Genomic DNA, 16,534 nt, shown 5'->3' on the forward strand with positions numbered 1-16,534 from the left:
TTCACCCTCGAAGCCTCGAGCCCCATCACCAACAACGGGATAGCCTCTGCCATCCCCACGAGAAGTAAGAAAAAGATCACAGTGGAAAAACTGATCCCCCTTATCCTCCTCACACTCAACCAACTCCCTGCCACTTCCAACCCACACAACCTTGTTCAAGGCTATAACAAAATCCTGCGTACAGCCTTAGACTCCATAGCACCATTAAAACTAAGAAAATGTAAACCTAAAAAGCATCTCAACCATTGGTTCTCTAATCACCTTAAAACTCTTAGACTAGAAAAACGCAAAATGGAACAAGCCTGAAGACAATCTCCCACAGACCACAACAAAACTCTGCTCAATAAAATAAGGTCCAACTACAAAAAGGAAATCATAGCTGCCAAGCAAGAGTCTTACAACCAGAGAATTGCACATTCTAACTCCAGCACCAAAGAGCTATTCACAATAATTAAAGAACTGCAAACACCAGTGCTAATTCCTGACACCTGAGTGAAGGACAAACAATGGTGCACTAGTGTCCAAAATGCCCTAAACAATAAAGTCACAAGCTTTCAAACCGAAATTAAAAACAAGAAAGAGTCCCTAGCTAAACCAACCAACTCCTCTAACACGACCTCGCATCGCACACCTCAACACCCATCGTCCAACCCATCTCGCTTGAACTTCTCCCAAGTCTCCATGCTAGAAGTGGAAAAAATCATTCTCAACCTAAAACCATCCAACTGTCAGGGCGACCTTTGTCCCCCACAAATCATCAAAGACGCGGCAAGAGACCTCTCACCATTCATCACAAGACTAAGCAACGCCTCCTTCTCCTCAGGCACCGTCCCCAGCAACCTTAAAGAGTCCTGGGTCCTCCCCCTTCTCAAAAAGCCATCTCTTGACCCCTCCTTTCCCACCAACTACAGACCCATTACCACTGTACCTTTCCTTCTCAAGATTCTAGACAAGACAGCATACCAACAAATCCAAAAACTCCTTGAAACAAACCATCTCCTTGGTATTTGGCAATCAGGCTTCAGACCCCAACACGGGACAGAAACATCCCTTATTGACCTGAAGGCCCAATTTGACACTCTGCGAGACAACGGGAAAACTGCCTTAATGCTCCTCCTAGACCTCTCCGCAGCATTTGATCTGGTTGACCACAAAATCTTATGCAATCACCTAGACTCTGCTGCCCACTTCTCCCAAGAAGCCATCGGCTGGATTGGGTCATTCCTCAGCAACAGATCCATGCATGTCTTCTCCACCACAGCTGCCGCCGACCTCATCCCCATTACATATGGAGCCCCTCAGGGCTCATGCGTCTCTCCTACACTGTACAACGTGTTCACGAAGCCCCTGTCTGATGATCTAGATGGTCTGGGTATCACCTACACTAATTATGCCGATGATACTCAGATCCTCATCCCGTTGACGGGAGATTACAATCTTGATTTGGCCTTCGTGAACAGGGTGTACCTCATCATCCAGGCATGGATGGCATCTCATACTCTATGCCTGAATGATGACAAGACTGAACTAATCATACTTGGATCCATTAATATTATCAAAACTGGACTACTGTAATTCCCTCTACGCAGGAGCTAGCAAACAAATTACCAACAAAATACAGACGCTACAAAACAACGCTCTCAGAGCAGCTCTTAGCATCCCCAAGAAAGAACACATCTCCAACATTAGGAGAGCCCATAACTGGCTCAACACTACAGATCAAATCTTGCTCAAAGTGGCCTCACTAACACACAAGTGCCTCAACAACGCTGCCCCCCGCTATTTAGTCGACAGAATAAGTAAACACTCGTCCAACAGACTACTAGAACCTCCAACGCCAACCTACTCACTGTTCCCAGGTTCAAACACACAAAAATGGGGGGCAACAGCTTCCAAGTGAAAGCAGCCCAGCATTGGAACTCCCTCCCACCCCCGCTTAGGACACCCCAAACCTATTCACAATTCAGACGCAACTAAATACACTGGTTAAAGAAGAATGGCCGCTAATCCCATCCAGCCCCATTACCCACTTTGTAAATATGTATACTTGCATAACTTTGTCTGTATCGCGACTGCTGTATCTATCCTTGATCTGATTGTAACTACTGTAATTACTGTAATGCATCGTAACATGTAACTAAGCTGTGAATTATCTTGTTGCTCCTGCGCCCTCATACCCTCGGGTTTGGTGCGCAATACAAATGAATAAACTAAACTAAAGAAGTTCCTGTTTCTATTTTCTTTAAAAAAAAAATGTAATGCGCAGTAATGATGTTGGTACACTTTTCCTATTATCAGTGTGACTTGAACTGTGCTTGGGTCCATACACTTCATTAGTTCACAAGTGTTCTGTCTCAATTTGGTCTTTTTCAAATACTTGATCTGTATCAGGCATTTTTGCATTGCCATCAAAGCACGTTTGTACAAAATATGACAGATCAGTATCAACATTTTGAAATCTAAATGTTTTACTTCCCTGCAGGAGATCCTTACTCTTGGTGCGTAGAGTCTCATCCTTTGAAGGCATTCTTCACCAATACTGTAGAGAAAGAAACAAAATGAATACATACATTTCACTACTACAACTGTAAAAATGAAAAGTACAATAAAAGCCAAGTCCACTCAAAATGTATAAACGTACAGAGAGCATTTTCTGTGGGCATTTATATTCGTTCATTTCTTTGGTGAGGGGAGAGTAATTTTTCTAGAAACTATACGAAATTGTATCCGTGTCCGAGTATACAGTGTAAAAAAAAGAGCTGCACCAAAAAGTAGACTTTGATTGTGCTGTAAAATTACATTTGATAAATGTAATGAAGATAATGCTTTATTGGGCAACACTCAATCCAAATTAGTAAACGCACATAACAGTGTTGGTTGTAGATTTACACAGGTTAGTGATTCACAGTAGAAAACATGCAATATAATGAGGATCAACTAGTTGCAAAAAGTTAGGTTTTCAATAGATGGGAATATACATTTTGGTAGACTAAGAATAAACAGATGATTTATTGGTATGTAACTGGTAGATACGATTTAGGCTTGCAAAAGCAGGGCCTAAATTGAGATGTATGCTGCAGAAAGCCCAAGCATGCCAGGGCCACTGAAAATCTGTAATTGCCCACAGAGCAGTACTAAACAAGCATATATAGGTGTTCATTTCATTGGGGAGGGAAAACTACATTTACTGGTCACTTTGTATTCAGAGAATTAATATTGCAGCTGTGAACTACTATACAGTGAGATAAGCAAAGAGGTGAACCAAAAAGGTGAACCTTGCATGAAATGCAAAATTACATTTGCAAAATGTAAAGAAGGTAACGCTTTGCTGGAAAACACTTACCCCAAAATTGTAAATGTTCACACAGCTGCAATGTTTAGGCATTTACGTATGTAAATGATTCTGATTGCCAAACATAACTCTGGACTGGTTAGAGAAATCTAGGTTATAAAAAGGCTAGGCATATTTACAGATGAGAAATATTTAATAAAAGTACAATTTTGCTAAATTGAAGCAGACACGCAGGTTCTTGTTATGAGGGTACTTGTCAGGTATGAGTTAGGTTTCAAAATCAGGGACTACATTGAGATGTATGCTAAAGAAAGCCTGACTGTGCTAGAGCCAGTCAAAATCTGTAAATACCCACAGAGCAGTACCATGCAGCCATTAATAGGTGTTCATTGCATTGGGGAGGGAAAAGTACATTTGATAGCAACCATAGTGTTCACAGATTTTAAGTTGCATTTAAGTCCTAGTATATAGTGTGAAAAACAGACATCTGCACCAAAAAGGTAGAGTTTTCATGTGGTGCAACATGATATTTCCTTAATGTAAAGAAGGTAATGATTTACTGGGCAACACCCACCACACATGTGTACACATCATTAAAAGCTCAATGCCCAACAAAAAGGTAAACTATGTTCCTACCATAATAGCATTAGCATGAATAAATGCGTGTTCTGATTGTAAGTAAAACACGCTTTAAAAAACCAAAGGTCATATGAAAACCCTTGATCAAAAAATAAATTTCTACTGCTCTGGGAGCATGTACAGATTTCAAGTGGACGTAGCACACTCAGCCTTTTGACAAATGGTGCCACACATTTTTAGATATGCAGATATACCAGTATATATTTACAAATTATACTACGGTATAAAAACAACATACCAAAACCATATTAAGACCATATTATAAACAATAAGTTACGCAAACATTTTAAGAAAGAAGAGATACATGCAATCAGTTCTTTTTCATAAAAAAACGTAGAATAATATGGATTCTGCAAAGTTAAGGAAAAGCTATCCCTTCACAAATACATAGCACAGCATGTAATCTTTATACTCAACATTACAGTAAACTATTTTTGCACCTCTGTTCCATTAGCATGTGTTCATGTCTTTTGAAACTCCTGCTCAAACACTGTCTTTAAAATACACAAATTAGTGAAAACACCCTTCCTTAAATATCAATTTGTAACCTTCAGCAACTAAAAAAAGAAACTTACTTAATACAGTTTATACATATCACACTGCAAATAAACCTTCAAATATGTAAATATTTGTTGATACTTACATTCAACTTATCGAAAAGATCCAAAGACATTCACATTAGCCACAGACTCTGCATCTGGACAGTGTGGGTTCGGCAATCAGAATGGCAAACGTATTCAAAATGGTGCCTATGATACTTTTCAAAACGCAATAGCACAAAAAGAGGACTGTAGTAAGCAAACTACTAAAATGGCCAACACATGTTCACTGCAACCTATGACAGGCACGTAAACAATTGCAACAGTGACACCAACAAATTGGAACAGTAATACCAACCAATTGCAAACACCAATACACAGTCATCATTCACCACTCCTACTATAAGTAGAAATTCAAACTAGGAGTCATTTACCTGGAAACAAAGTAGAATGAAAACATATCATGGCTGGTTTTAAAACTGTGTGGCCTATTGAAGACAGTTGGCTGTTTTGGTTACTGACATTTTCTGAGAAACTAAATATTAACATGAACCTGGGTTTACCTTGTTTTAGACTTTCCTGAATTGTTGAATCTCAGAAGCACAGGGCACGTACCAGGCCTGTCTCTGGCTTTAATTATGAAGAAAGATGTGGAGAAACACATGGAACTGTTTCCTCACACCACCTTCATTTTTTCCAACCTGACTGAGAGGCGGAAAAGGAAGTGGACCACAAGATTTAATTCCAAAATTGCAAAACTAGGAGAATTGTTAATAAGGCAGTTTCAGCTTTCTTCGGAGACCAAAAACTATTATGGATATCAAACAAAAACATCCAGTGCTACATGTCTAACCAGTTTAGACCCAATGGAGTGTACCGAACTGATGAAGTGAATTTCCTCTTCCTTGACAACATTAGAACAATGCTCCAAATGTGCTGAAATACTACACTGAGTGTAGCCCAAAAAAGACATTTTAAGAACTGCTTATTACACACATTTGCATATAATAAAAATTAACCAAATACTTTTTATAAACCATTTTCTTATAGGTGCGGGTATGGCTGCAACTATAAAAAAGAAGTTAGACCACACAATTTACTTTTTCTATAGCAATATATATGTTCTATGGGTGGCTCTTAAAAGAGCCTTTGTTTTTACATCAAAATATTCCCCAAAACATGCTTTCTTATTCTGGTAATGTGTCTAGTTCTGCAAATCTATTTACAAATCTCTTTAAAGGATCTAAATCATCTTGCACCCTGTCTCTGTGATGATCCCTTAGATGCTTTTTCAATTTTCTTTTACCAAAAATAAAATATCATGTAATCCCCATCAAAAATATCCGTCCACATTCTATGCACACAGATACTCTTTCAAAAACTCCTTCCAAAGTTCTGTTGTGATACCAAAAACATCTAGTAGGCCAATGCTTCCACTAACTTTCCCAATGTCGTCCACATCGCTGTTGGTTACATTTTCACAATAACTTATTCCCTCATAATCATCTGAAGAAGCAAATTCATCACCTGACAAGTCACTTAAAGAATTCTCAGCTACTGCTTCACAACTTTGTTCCATGTTTTCATTAACCACCAAGAACACTTTATACCTCAAATGTCCAACAATAACTGTATGGATGCACTCCCGAACACGTGCAGCTGCTAATTATGCAGTTCTTTTCCAGTAGAATGCAAAATATATACCATCATCCAATAACACTACAACTGTGGCTTGGAACAACCAATAACATAATCACTTCAAACTGTTAGGGTGATTGGACAGAAATTGTGTACTTACAATGTACCTCTATAGTCACGGCTATTGTGGTCATACTCGCAGCTACCATGAGAGTTATAGCTGTGGGTAGAGTATCCTGCTAAAATACACAATGTCCCATTGGCTTGCAGAAACTTGCGCGTATATACAACCTGCTTGTAGCGCGGATATACTCACATTATTACATACTGGAAAATACATATGTGCAGAGGTTTCAAAACCTCAATTGACATCAGGCTAGAGGTGGGGAGGTGGAAAAAGAATGCTTTGTGAAATTCTAGGTTCAGTCATCCACAAAATGATGAGGTCATTTGAAAGAGCTTTGTGTCTTAATGTATGCATCTACCACAGACATTATAATCGTGGCTAGAGCATCCCCTCAAAATACACAGCGTCTCATTGACTTGTCACATACCCGGGGGTACACACACTTATACATAGCTGCATGTATAATAGAAGCACACGAGTGAATTGTATGTGTCTCAGAAAAATATATTGTGCACACAAAGGGAGGTTAAGGGACCATTAAGGGGGGGGGGCTTTTTTTTTGGAGGAGTGGGAGGGGGACAAATATGGTTGTGTGTAGAGAGGAAAACGCTCCCTTTGAAAAAGAATGTACACCTGCGGCTATTCAGTGGTGTCCCAACTATAACCTCTGCTGTACTACATTTTTTTTAAAAGTTTTTTTTACACATACTGTTTAAAATTTATCATATAAAGTTTATTGATCTATTTATACAGTCTGTGGTTTTTCTATTTCAATAACTCAAAGGTCGGTCCTGAAAAGTGCTGTTTTGGTGGAGAGGAAAGAGCAGGGTGCAACCTGGAAGGAAAGAACAGTGTCTGCATTTAACTTACACAGTGACAATATCCTATTAGGTCACCTGGGGAACTGGACATCGTATTGGCTGCTTTGCCACTGTACAGAACCAATCAAAAATTCAACACAGATAATACCACCTTCTTTGTGATGGTAACATGTTTTAGTTTTACATTATTAGAAAACAGGCGAGAGAGACAGTTTAGAGCATTTTGTGGAGAATTACAATATTGAGGATGCTGAGTCGCAGCCACTGGAAGAAGAATCACGCTATTATGGATTATGTGAATGTATTACTAATATTCATATAAAACCAATTTTAAATGTGAGTAATAGAGACCATTTTGCTTTTGGGTGTGCCTAAGCTTTCCAAAGAAGACAGTATTGAAAGTGAAATATGTGAGAGAGATTTATATTTAATGATATTTTCCTTTACAGCTAATTTTTAGTCCATAGACAATTCCTAACACAAGTAAGATAGACAGTTAGAAACATGCCACCATCACAAAAGTACTGCTTATTTCTGGGCAACACACTTATTAATGTGTAATAGGTAAGGCATGTGTTCCATTTGGATCAGTAATATGGGCTCACCTTTCTATGACCAAATTAATAAAAGTCAGTACTAGTGAGCATTGTAGTTTAAAGTACTTGGTATTGAAAGACAAACATCTGATTGAGGTACTTATATTTAATTATGTCCTTTATGGCAAATTGTAAGTGCATCACAGAAAAATAGACAGGCTCGGGAAGGGAGGGTACTGGGCATCATGGGAGGGAGGACAGCACTTTTTTGGTTGTGGGGTGGTGGAGGGGGAACACAAAGAGTCTTGGGTGTACATGCAAAGAAAAAAGGCTCCCCTTTTTTTATTGTTGATAATACCGACGGGTACAGGGCAGGGTACCTATCATACCCATGGTTATAATAAAAAACACAAAAAAGGGCCACATGCTGTATAAAATGAACCATGTAAGGGTGATTGATCCATTTATACAGTCTGTGTTGTTTGTTGTCTATTTTTATAACTGAAAGATTGGCCCTGAAAAGGGCTATTTTAGACCAGCGAGAGCACTTATTTTTTGGGAGGATTTTTTTGTTTTTTTTCAGAAAAGGGGGGAAAGTGGCCACTTAGTGGTGGCAGTTGGCCTGGTGTTGAGAAACAGCCCATGCCAAACCATCTAGGGTTGCATGCCCCACTGAGATTCACTCGTGAGATTGACAGCACATACATTTGCACTGCAATAGATCGGGTGTTGGCAGCAGTGGATGAGGTTTGGTACTGGTGGATGGAGCAGGAGCTGTGGCTGCAGAGGTGGATGATGGTGATATAATTATGATTGTTTTTTTATTACTTGCTTAATACCGAAGAGGTTTCTAAGCACGGAGCTGGGATTGAACCTGTGTTGCTCTGTGTCATCTTGCTTCCAAGACAAGCATGTTGCCCCTGAGCTATACTACCCGTGCCAAAGAGGCATGATGAGATGGATGGGCAGAGGTGGATTCAGCCTGGAGGTACCTTTCGTCTGATTGTGTTCCATGGGCTTTAACTTTGTGGTGGTAATGTGCCTTTCTATATGGTTCATCCACTTCATCCCAATGGACTCAAACACGTTGCTCTATTAATGTGGGGGTGCCCCGGCTTTGAGAAGGTTTGTCAGAGGGCCCTGTCCACAGTGATTTCCCAGAAAATGTACACTGTACCTCTTTCATCTCCTTCTTACTGGGCTTCTCCTTCACCCTAAAATACTCCCAGCTGTCGGCCACAGTCTTCATTGCACACTGATTCTTCTTTGGGGGTGACCCAGTTGACACCTAAACAACATCTTCTTTGCTGCTGGTGCCAGACATACTAAAATGTTGGGGGAAAAATGAAAAACATAAATGAAACACAAACAAAAAAAGGACTCTGCCACTTAAAAGAAAAAAAGTGTTTTAAAAAAACAAGCTCAAATAAAGAATACACACAAACTACAAATGACAGGACAAGGGACAGAGGTATAGGAACAAGGGAGGGTAAGAAAGGATTGAAAACATGAGGATTTTGCTCTTTCAAAGTTCGAAGGCTCAGAAACAAGTCCACCAATGAAGACACAAAAAAGTACTGAGAAAAAGAAAAGGAGGCATCTTAGGGTGTGGTGAATACCCGAGGCTGCGCCCACAAGCCAATCAGGAGTTGAGTTAGATTAATATGGCTACGCCCAGGTGTGATTATGGATACTCATGGATACTCTATTGACCAATTAGATTGCACACTACGGTTCCATGCCTACAAATGAGACATAGTCGTGTGAACATGAGCAACCAATCAGGTGGTGTGGTATGCTAATGCGGATACACCAAGGCACGATAACAATACTCATGTGTACTCTATTGACCAATCAGACCATGCACTGTGGTTACATGCTTACCCATGAGACGTAGCCACTTGAACAAGAGCAAGCAATCAGGTGACTCGAAATGTTAATGCAGCTATGCCTAGGTGCGATAATGGATACTTGCACGCCCTCTATTGCCCAGATTGTGTGTGGTGGTTGCATGCCTACTGCACATGACAAATAGCCACGTGAACAAGAGAAACGAATAAGGTTGCGTGGTATGTTAATGCGGATACACCAAGGCATGATAACAAATACTCACATGTACTCTATTGACCAATCACACTGTGCGCTGTGGTTACGCACTTACCCATGAGACGTAGCCACTTGAACAAGAGCAAGCAATCAGGTGATTCTGAATGTTAATGCTGCTATGCCCAGGTGCGATAATGGATACTTGCACGCACTCTACTGCACAATCATATTGTGTGTTGCGGTTACATGTCTACACATGACACATAGCCATGTGAACAAGAGAAACCAATCAGGTGACGAGCTTTGCTAACATTGCTATACCCAGCCGCAATGACAAATACTTGTGCGTATGCTAGGGACCAATCGGATTGCACCGTTTGTAGTCATTATATCTGCAGTTATCGTAAACAATGGACAAACAATATGCTTTTCTGCTCTCCCAGACCCTCACCAAGTACCTCACTCATGTGTGCCTTCTCCCCCCACTTCCATGATGGCCTCCTCACCTCCCCTACCCTCTTCCATTCCCCCACAGCACTCATTGTTTCGGTGACGCAGCTTCAGTTGAAATGTGTTGTAGCTGTGGTTATACCTCAGGTTACATCCAAGGGGATTTGAAAAACGTTTGAGCTGTGTGTTGCAAACTTGGTCCCTAGACCCCCTACAACTCCCAAATTTCACATAGTGCCCTCTTGCGTCGCCTGCATCTCTAGCCTGATGGTAGTTGCATGTTCTTGGACCTGCAAATGACTTTTTTCTGCGTTTTGTTTTTTTCTATACTACTCTCAGCAAAAACCTGGAATAAAACCGTGGCTACCTCTTGCATTGAGAAAAAAAAGAAGACAGCTGTTTCATTTATAAACAACCTAAACACCCGGATACTCAATGTATCTGGGCAGATATAGCTATTTATTTTAGAGATGGGTTCAACCCCTTCTCCAAGAAATATTAAAAGAAGTTCAGGATGGAATAACCTCAAACCAGCCCAAGTTGCTTCAAACCTGGTTCATATCTGTCCAGTGGTTTTGGCTGTGCGTTCGATCAAAAAATGTCCTTTTTTGTCATTGGAATTATTGGGGTCTAGGGTGAAAGGACTTTTTTTTAATTCTTAATAACAAAGAATCTTTCGCAAATGTTCCAGTCCATTGCCTGCAAATAACTACAGTTATCTGTAAAAAGCATGCAAAATCTCAAACTCTTCCATGCCCTCTCAGGCCCTCGCCAAGTGCCCCCCTCATCTTGGCATGCTCTCCCATTCCCCTCAGATCTTCTTTCCCTACCTGACTCTCTCCCAATCCCCCATTCACGTCTGACGCACTTTCAATCCTGTTCTAGTTTTCTTTCATAACCACAGTTATCCCGAAGTGTAACCCCCAGTTATGCGAAAACGTTCGAGCTCTGAACTTGGTCATCACTCCCCGAAAATCCTGATTACACATTCCCCCTCCCCACCTCTAGCATGTTGCCATTTAATCATGTGTCCTTTTCCAAATGGCATTTTTTACACTTTTCTTTTTTGGGTTATACCTATAATAACCACAGCTTTTTCAATTCTGAAAAGTCTCTATGATGTATTGTGGCACATATTTATAGCTATAATCTTGGGAGAAAGGGGCACCTCCTTCTCCATCAAATATTTTAATAACTACTTGAAGGAATAACCCCAGATCCATCCGGGAAATGTTATTAGCCTCTCACAGCCTCTATGTTGCAAAGCACATATACCGAAATAAAGGTTTTAAGGTGCAGGAAGTACTTAGTTCTCATGTCGAACATTTTAAAACTACTGGATGGATTTACCGCAACCAATCAAAGAAATGAAGTACACACTTTATGCTCAAGGTGGTTATTATTTGGTCCAAATCTGCCAAGCAGTTTTCACGCTATGGCTGTTCAAAAAATGCATTTTTGTCTATAGGATTATAGGAAAGTTAATGGGGTAGGCAGAAAGTAGCGTTTTTATGTTTTCTTAATAGCTTTTTCATGTTCTAATGAATTGTTCCTAATATTTCCAATTTAGTGATAAACTGTTTGCTTTAAAAATGTCATCCAAATCCATCCACCAATTCAAACGTTATCAGCCTTCCTCAGCCTCTCTGATGTAAAAAGAATCAAGGCCAATATAAAGGTTTTAAGGAAACAGTGTCCTGGGATGACTGAACTGTCAAAGGAAACAGTGTTTACCTTTGACAGTTCAGCCAGCCCAGGAGCACTCCTTCAGATGGAAAAATCAGCTGAGTGAGTGCTCAGTGTTTCATTGGGCTGGCTCCTCCATAATGGGTGAGGGGGTCACTGGGTGGATGCCCCCTCGTCCCTTATGAAAGAGCCGCCAGGCTCTGACTGGCCTGTAGGGCAATAGGGGAATACCTGTACCAAAAACACAAAATGCTAGTGTAGGCCAGTCAAAATTGACCACTTTCTTTTGCCCAATGTGGTCCAGTTTGATGAGTTACTTCACTATGCAGCTAGTAGTTTTGACCATTGTTGCTGAATACATTTTCTTTAAATATAACAATTTTCTTACATTTTAACCCCAAATAAAACCTTGGGTACTATTCAAACAGTCTGTGACTAAAGGAATGAATATCTATTTGCAACTGTTGGCCACTTTTGGTTCCTGAAACAGTGTTATGGTCCAGTCTGACCATGTGAGCTGCCCCTGCCCATAGCGTTCAATCTAAAAAATAAAAAAATAATTAAGAAAATTGTTTTTTTTTTTATTTCAGGCTTCACTCTTGTGCCCTTCCCGGGATGCAGGCATGCCCCCCTGGGGCAAAATGAAACAAATTGGGGGAACATGTACAGCGCCAATGGCCTTCGGGTGTGGCCAGTGTGACCCGGTAGTGTTTCAAAATATATAGTGGACATGGCCGAAGGCCTTGGCTAGTGGCCCGTATAAAATATATGGTATAGAAAAACCCTTGAAATTCCCTCAACAAACCTTAGTTAAGGTGCAGTTAAGGTGTGCAGATTTAAATGCAACAAAACCCTTAAAATTCAGCGGGCAAAGAACCCCTTGAAAATCAGCAGATGTGGGAAGTCATGACCAGCTTAACTCGGCCCATTCCCGTTGCATAGCCCATGAGCACATACATATAAGAGAAGGGATTCACAATGACATACAAAAAGGCATTATGTGGGACATGGCATTATGGGAGACATAAATGGAAGTCCGCCAAGCTGGTCATAATTTTCCACATCCGCTGAATTTCAAGGGTTTTCTTGCCTTAAATCTGCACAACTTAGTGGCAATTGTACATGATCGCATTTGACTCTGTGGGTTGGAAATTCCTGTTTGCTCACTGGAAATAGTTAACGTTGGCCTTAACGTTAAACTGGTCAGACTGTTGCATAATAGACTGACATCAACAGTAAATGTGCACAAACAGGGGTGTTGCTAGGTCTGTAAAAGATCCAGGGCTACACTAATGTCAGTACTGTTGGGACTCAGGGCTAACTAGCCTTTTGGTTTTACCCTCTGAGCTTCATTCCAGGCTACAACCAAAATACCTGGGGCTATTGACCCCGCAAACCCCCAATAACGACTTAGTGCACAGGATAAATGGCCTTGGAGAGTTGGATGGTTGAGAGGGCACTAGGCAGGTGTACACCCTGTAACCCACCATATTTTTGCTAGCAATAGAACCCTTAGCCAATGAATTTAGGTTGGTGCCACCTGGATGAGGATGAGGTATAGAGGTGTCAGGCAAAGAACATGCCACTGCAATATCTTCTGATGACCTACTACTGTTTTTAAAATACCCAATTAGTAGTGTGTGCATACTACTGGGAGTGATGGAGGTTCTGTGTTTGTCCTGGTCTCAGGTCTAATTGGCAGAAGTTATGTTTCTTTCCACTGGGCACTCTGAGCAGTACACAGGACTCATGGGAACCTAAGCTCCTCCTTACGTGGGTCCCAAATGCATTCATGTACTTGGGAATTTGACTGTATCCGAACTTAAAAGAGCAGTAGAAGCACAGCACAGAGCAGGTCATGAGGAGTAAGCCTAGCTTGGAGTTTTGGTTTAAGCTGCCACTAACTTTGTTCGATAGATTAGCACTTAGTATAATGGCGATTGTTCCCTGGATACAGTATGTGCTTGTCATGCTTCAGTGTGGATCCTGGACAACGTGTTGAAAACTATTAACTCACCACTTACTTCCCTGATCTGGGCCATCGGCAAGTTGCTTTGAAAGTTCTCTGTGTTCCTTAAGAAAAGGGGCGTAAGAGACCCAATTTTCAGTTATTCTATTTGGCATCGCAATTATAATGTATTGCTCAGTGGCTGGATCAAGAACCCCACTTGGAAAAGAAATTAATGGTCCTAGATACACATAGATGGTGTTGGAATTTTTTTTAAATTATTTTTTTGTTTGACATACCAAACCTCCTGGCATTTTAGACATACCGAACATGTATGTTCAAGCTTTCAGGAATCAAGCACAGGCAACCCCTAAGACAAAGAATTGCCATGTGTGGGCTCTTGAGTATTTAGGCAGTTTAATGGCTAGGACAGATGTTCAGGTTCAGTAGAAAGGGGTTTTACGTGCAATTTCTGACTTGTATGCCAGTGATGAGTTACACAAATGCGTGGAACTGAGCGAGATTTGTGATATTATCAAGACCAATTCAAATGCAATGTATTAGACTGCCTAAATTACCTGCATGAAGTATGGGAGAAGTTGCCCTGGGAGCCATAGGAATGCGCTTTATGTAAGTGTTTTGGGGGTATAGGTGGGGGTCTTTATTGTACGCAATGGTATGCATGAGCAGTGTACCACAGTTGCTTTCAGGTAGGATGAAGTGGGAATTGAAGCCAGGGCAATCATTTGTGGATGGTAACTGGCATAAGGCGTGCTTAGTAGTGACGCAGGGCTCTAAGAATGTTAGATTAAAACAGATTCAACATATACTTCATCCCACACAGAAGGCATGGATTAGATCCGCTGGCTTCCTAAATGTGCTCTATTTGTATGACTGATGAGGCAGACTTCTTCCAGCGGATTTTGTTTTCCCCTCGGGTTGCACAGAAGTAGTTAGGGATTTGGAGGGAACGACAGTTAAAACACCCTTGAACACACCTATCAGATGTTTACTGAATCCTATTCTGTTTCCTATTCTGTTATTGAAGCTGGGACTGATTTCCGTAAGGCTAGAAACTTCATATCTAGATATTTGTCACAGCACCATATATAGAAGAACTAGATGGTAGGGTGGGCCACAACTAAACGTCAAGTAATGCCGAAACAGAACAGAACAGAGGACGATGATGGGGTGGAAATGCAAGCTTGCCAAAGTCTGATTAATGATTGACTGATCATGCAAGGCACGTATCGCTCCTTGCTAGCAATTACCTTACACATGTGATTGCAATCATAAGAATTGTTTATTTGATAAGGAAGGTTATTGTGAACAGGGACACATGAGGACAACTGAAATTGGATGGTGGTGCTCAACAGGTGTTATCATCATGCTGAGATATAGGCTATGGAGGAGCATTCATAATGCCATGGGGAATAGCTACTGTTGAGTAGGTATAATTAACGATTGAATGTGAATTATATGGCTCTGACGGTTCTGGCAATGCACTTATGTGGAATGCAGTAAGTAAATTCGTGGTCTCAACTGTCCAATTTGAAGTTGTTTCAATGCACAACTAATTCCTGTATTTGAGTAATGAAAATCAATGACGAGATTTACAAAATAATAAAACTGCATATGTCACACTCACCTCTATCATGTCCCTATGACAAGCCTGCAACGCACTTCAGTTCAATGACAGACATCTCTTTTTGCTCTCAGGCTGTCCAAATGATGAATTCCTTGACCCCCACCCCGTCATTTCCCTCTTGGGCCTCTGAAACCCACTTGTGCATTGCATGCTTCAGATCACTCCAGCGCATGTGTAGGTCGTCTTTGGCTCATGGGTTGTCGGACACCGAATTGACAGACACTACAATGGTGGTCCATCGGCCACTCTTCTTGTGGCCAGTGGAAGTGTGTGCACCTGATCCTTGGAGAATGCCTCCACAGCCATCATCTTCACCACAAGAAGTTCTACATCGTGAAGTGGGGGGCACCGGCATCAGACTTAATTTCGGGGGTTGGATGTGCTCTCTTGCTCCCTGTCAACTTACCCCCTTGCTGATGGAGTCATGGCCTACCTGGTATTGCCTACATGCAGGTGGATTTTCTAGCTCTGCCTTCTTGGCTGCCGGCGTACGGTGCCACAGTTCTACAGTCCGATGTGGTAGATAACTAGAATCACTTCTGTAGATGTATAATCCAGTGCCCAAAGAGATCTGACATCATTTCCGCCAATGGGGGATTGACCTTAGCGAGTCTGATAGCATACATGTGTCCACTATTGTATGGCACGTTGCCTTTCCAGCACTGTGGTGTACATGTCATTATGCAGCTGTTTTCTTGCATTCAGGTGTGGTGGATGACAGATGCGTTGTTGCCAACGGTCTGGCGGTCCTACCACCACACTCTAAATGAAGCCTCTTGAATGTTTTGGGATAGTCTCATATGGTAAATTTCTTATTCTTTATGCCTGATGTAAACTAGTTTCACAATATTAAGGTTCTGAAACACAAATTCAATAATCCTGCTTCGTTTTTGTTCTTTCTGTTATGCCTCACTACGTTGTTGCCCCTTTCCACCCCTTCACCTACTCTACCATCTACCTATTTATCCACCCACCTTTTTTAATGATCACATTGCATTTTCTGTACTGAACATTATAAAAATGCAGTTTATTGACATTTTCATGACATCTTCATCACCCGCTTATGCCAAAGTGTGATATTCCATAACTAGGCACTGTCAAATAGGAAGGGGTATAGCTTCGGACATCTTCACAACCAGTTATGCAGTGTGCCTGCCTGAAAGG

The 16,534-nt window shown here is 41.1% G+C and overlaps 1 long non-coding RNA gene across 1 annotated transcript in view; it reads right to left on the minus strand.

The window, feature by feature from the left end:
* The window catches only part of LOC138480833 (uncharacterized), a 135,403-nt gene that overhangs the window by 42,300 nt on the left and 76,569 nt on the right, over positions 1-16,534 (minus strand). Inside the window, exon 2 of the long non-coding RNA XR_011274140.1 lies at positions 2,494-2,539. This is a non-coding gene — a long non-coding RNA (uncharacterized lncRNA). The remainder of the gene's footprint in view (positions 1-2,493; positions 2,540-16,534) is intronic.

The sequence above is a fragment of the Ambystoma mexicanum genome, chromosome 5p (assembly GCF_040938575.1).
Source record: "Ambystoma mexicanum isolate Mex_15411 chromosome 5p, UKY_AmexF1_1, whole genome shotgun sequence".
NCBI lineage: Eukaryota > Metazoa > Chordata > Amphibia > Caudata > Ambystomatidae > Ambystoma > Ambystoma mexicanum.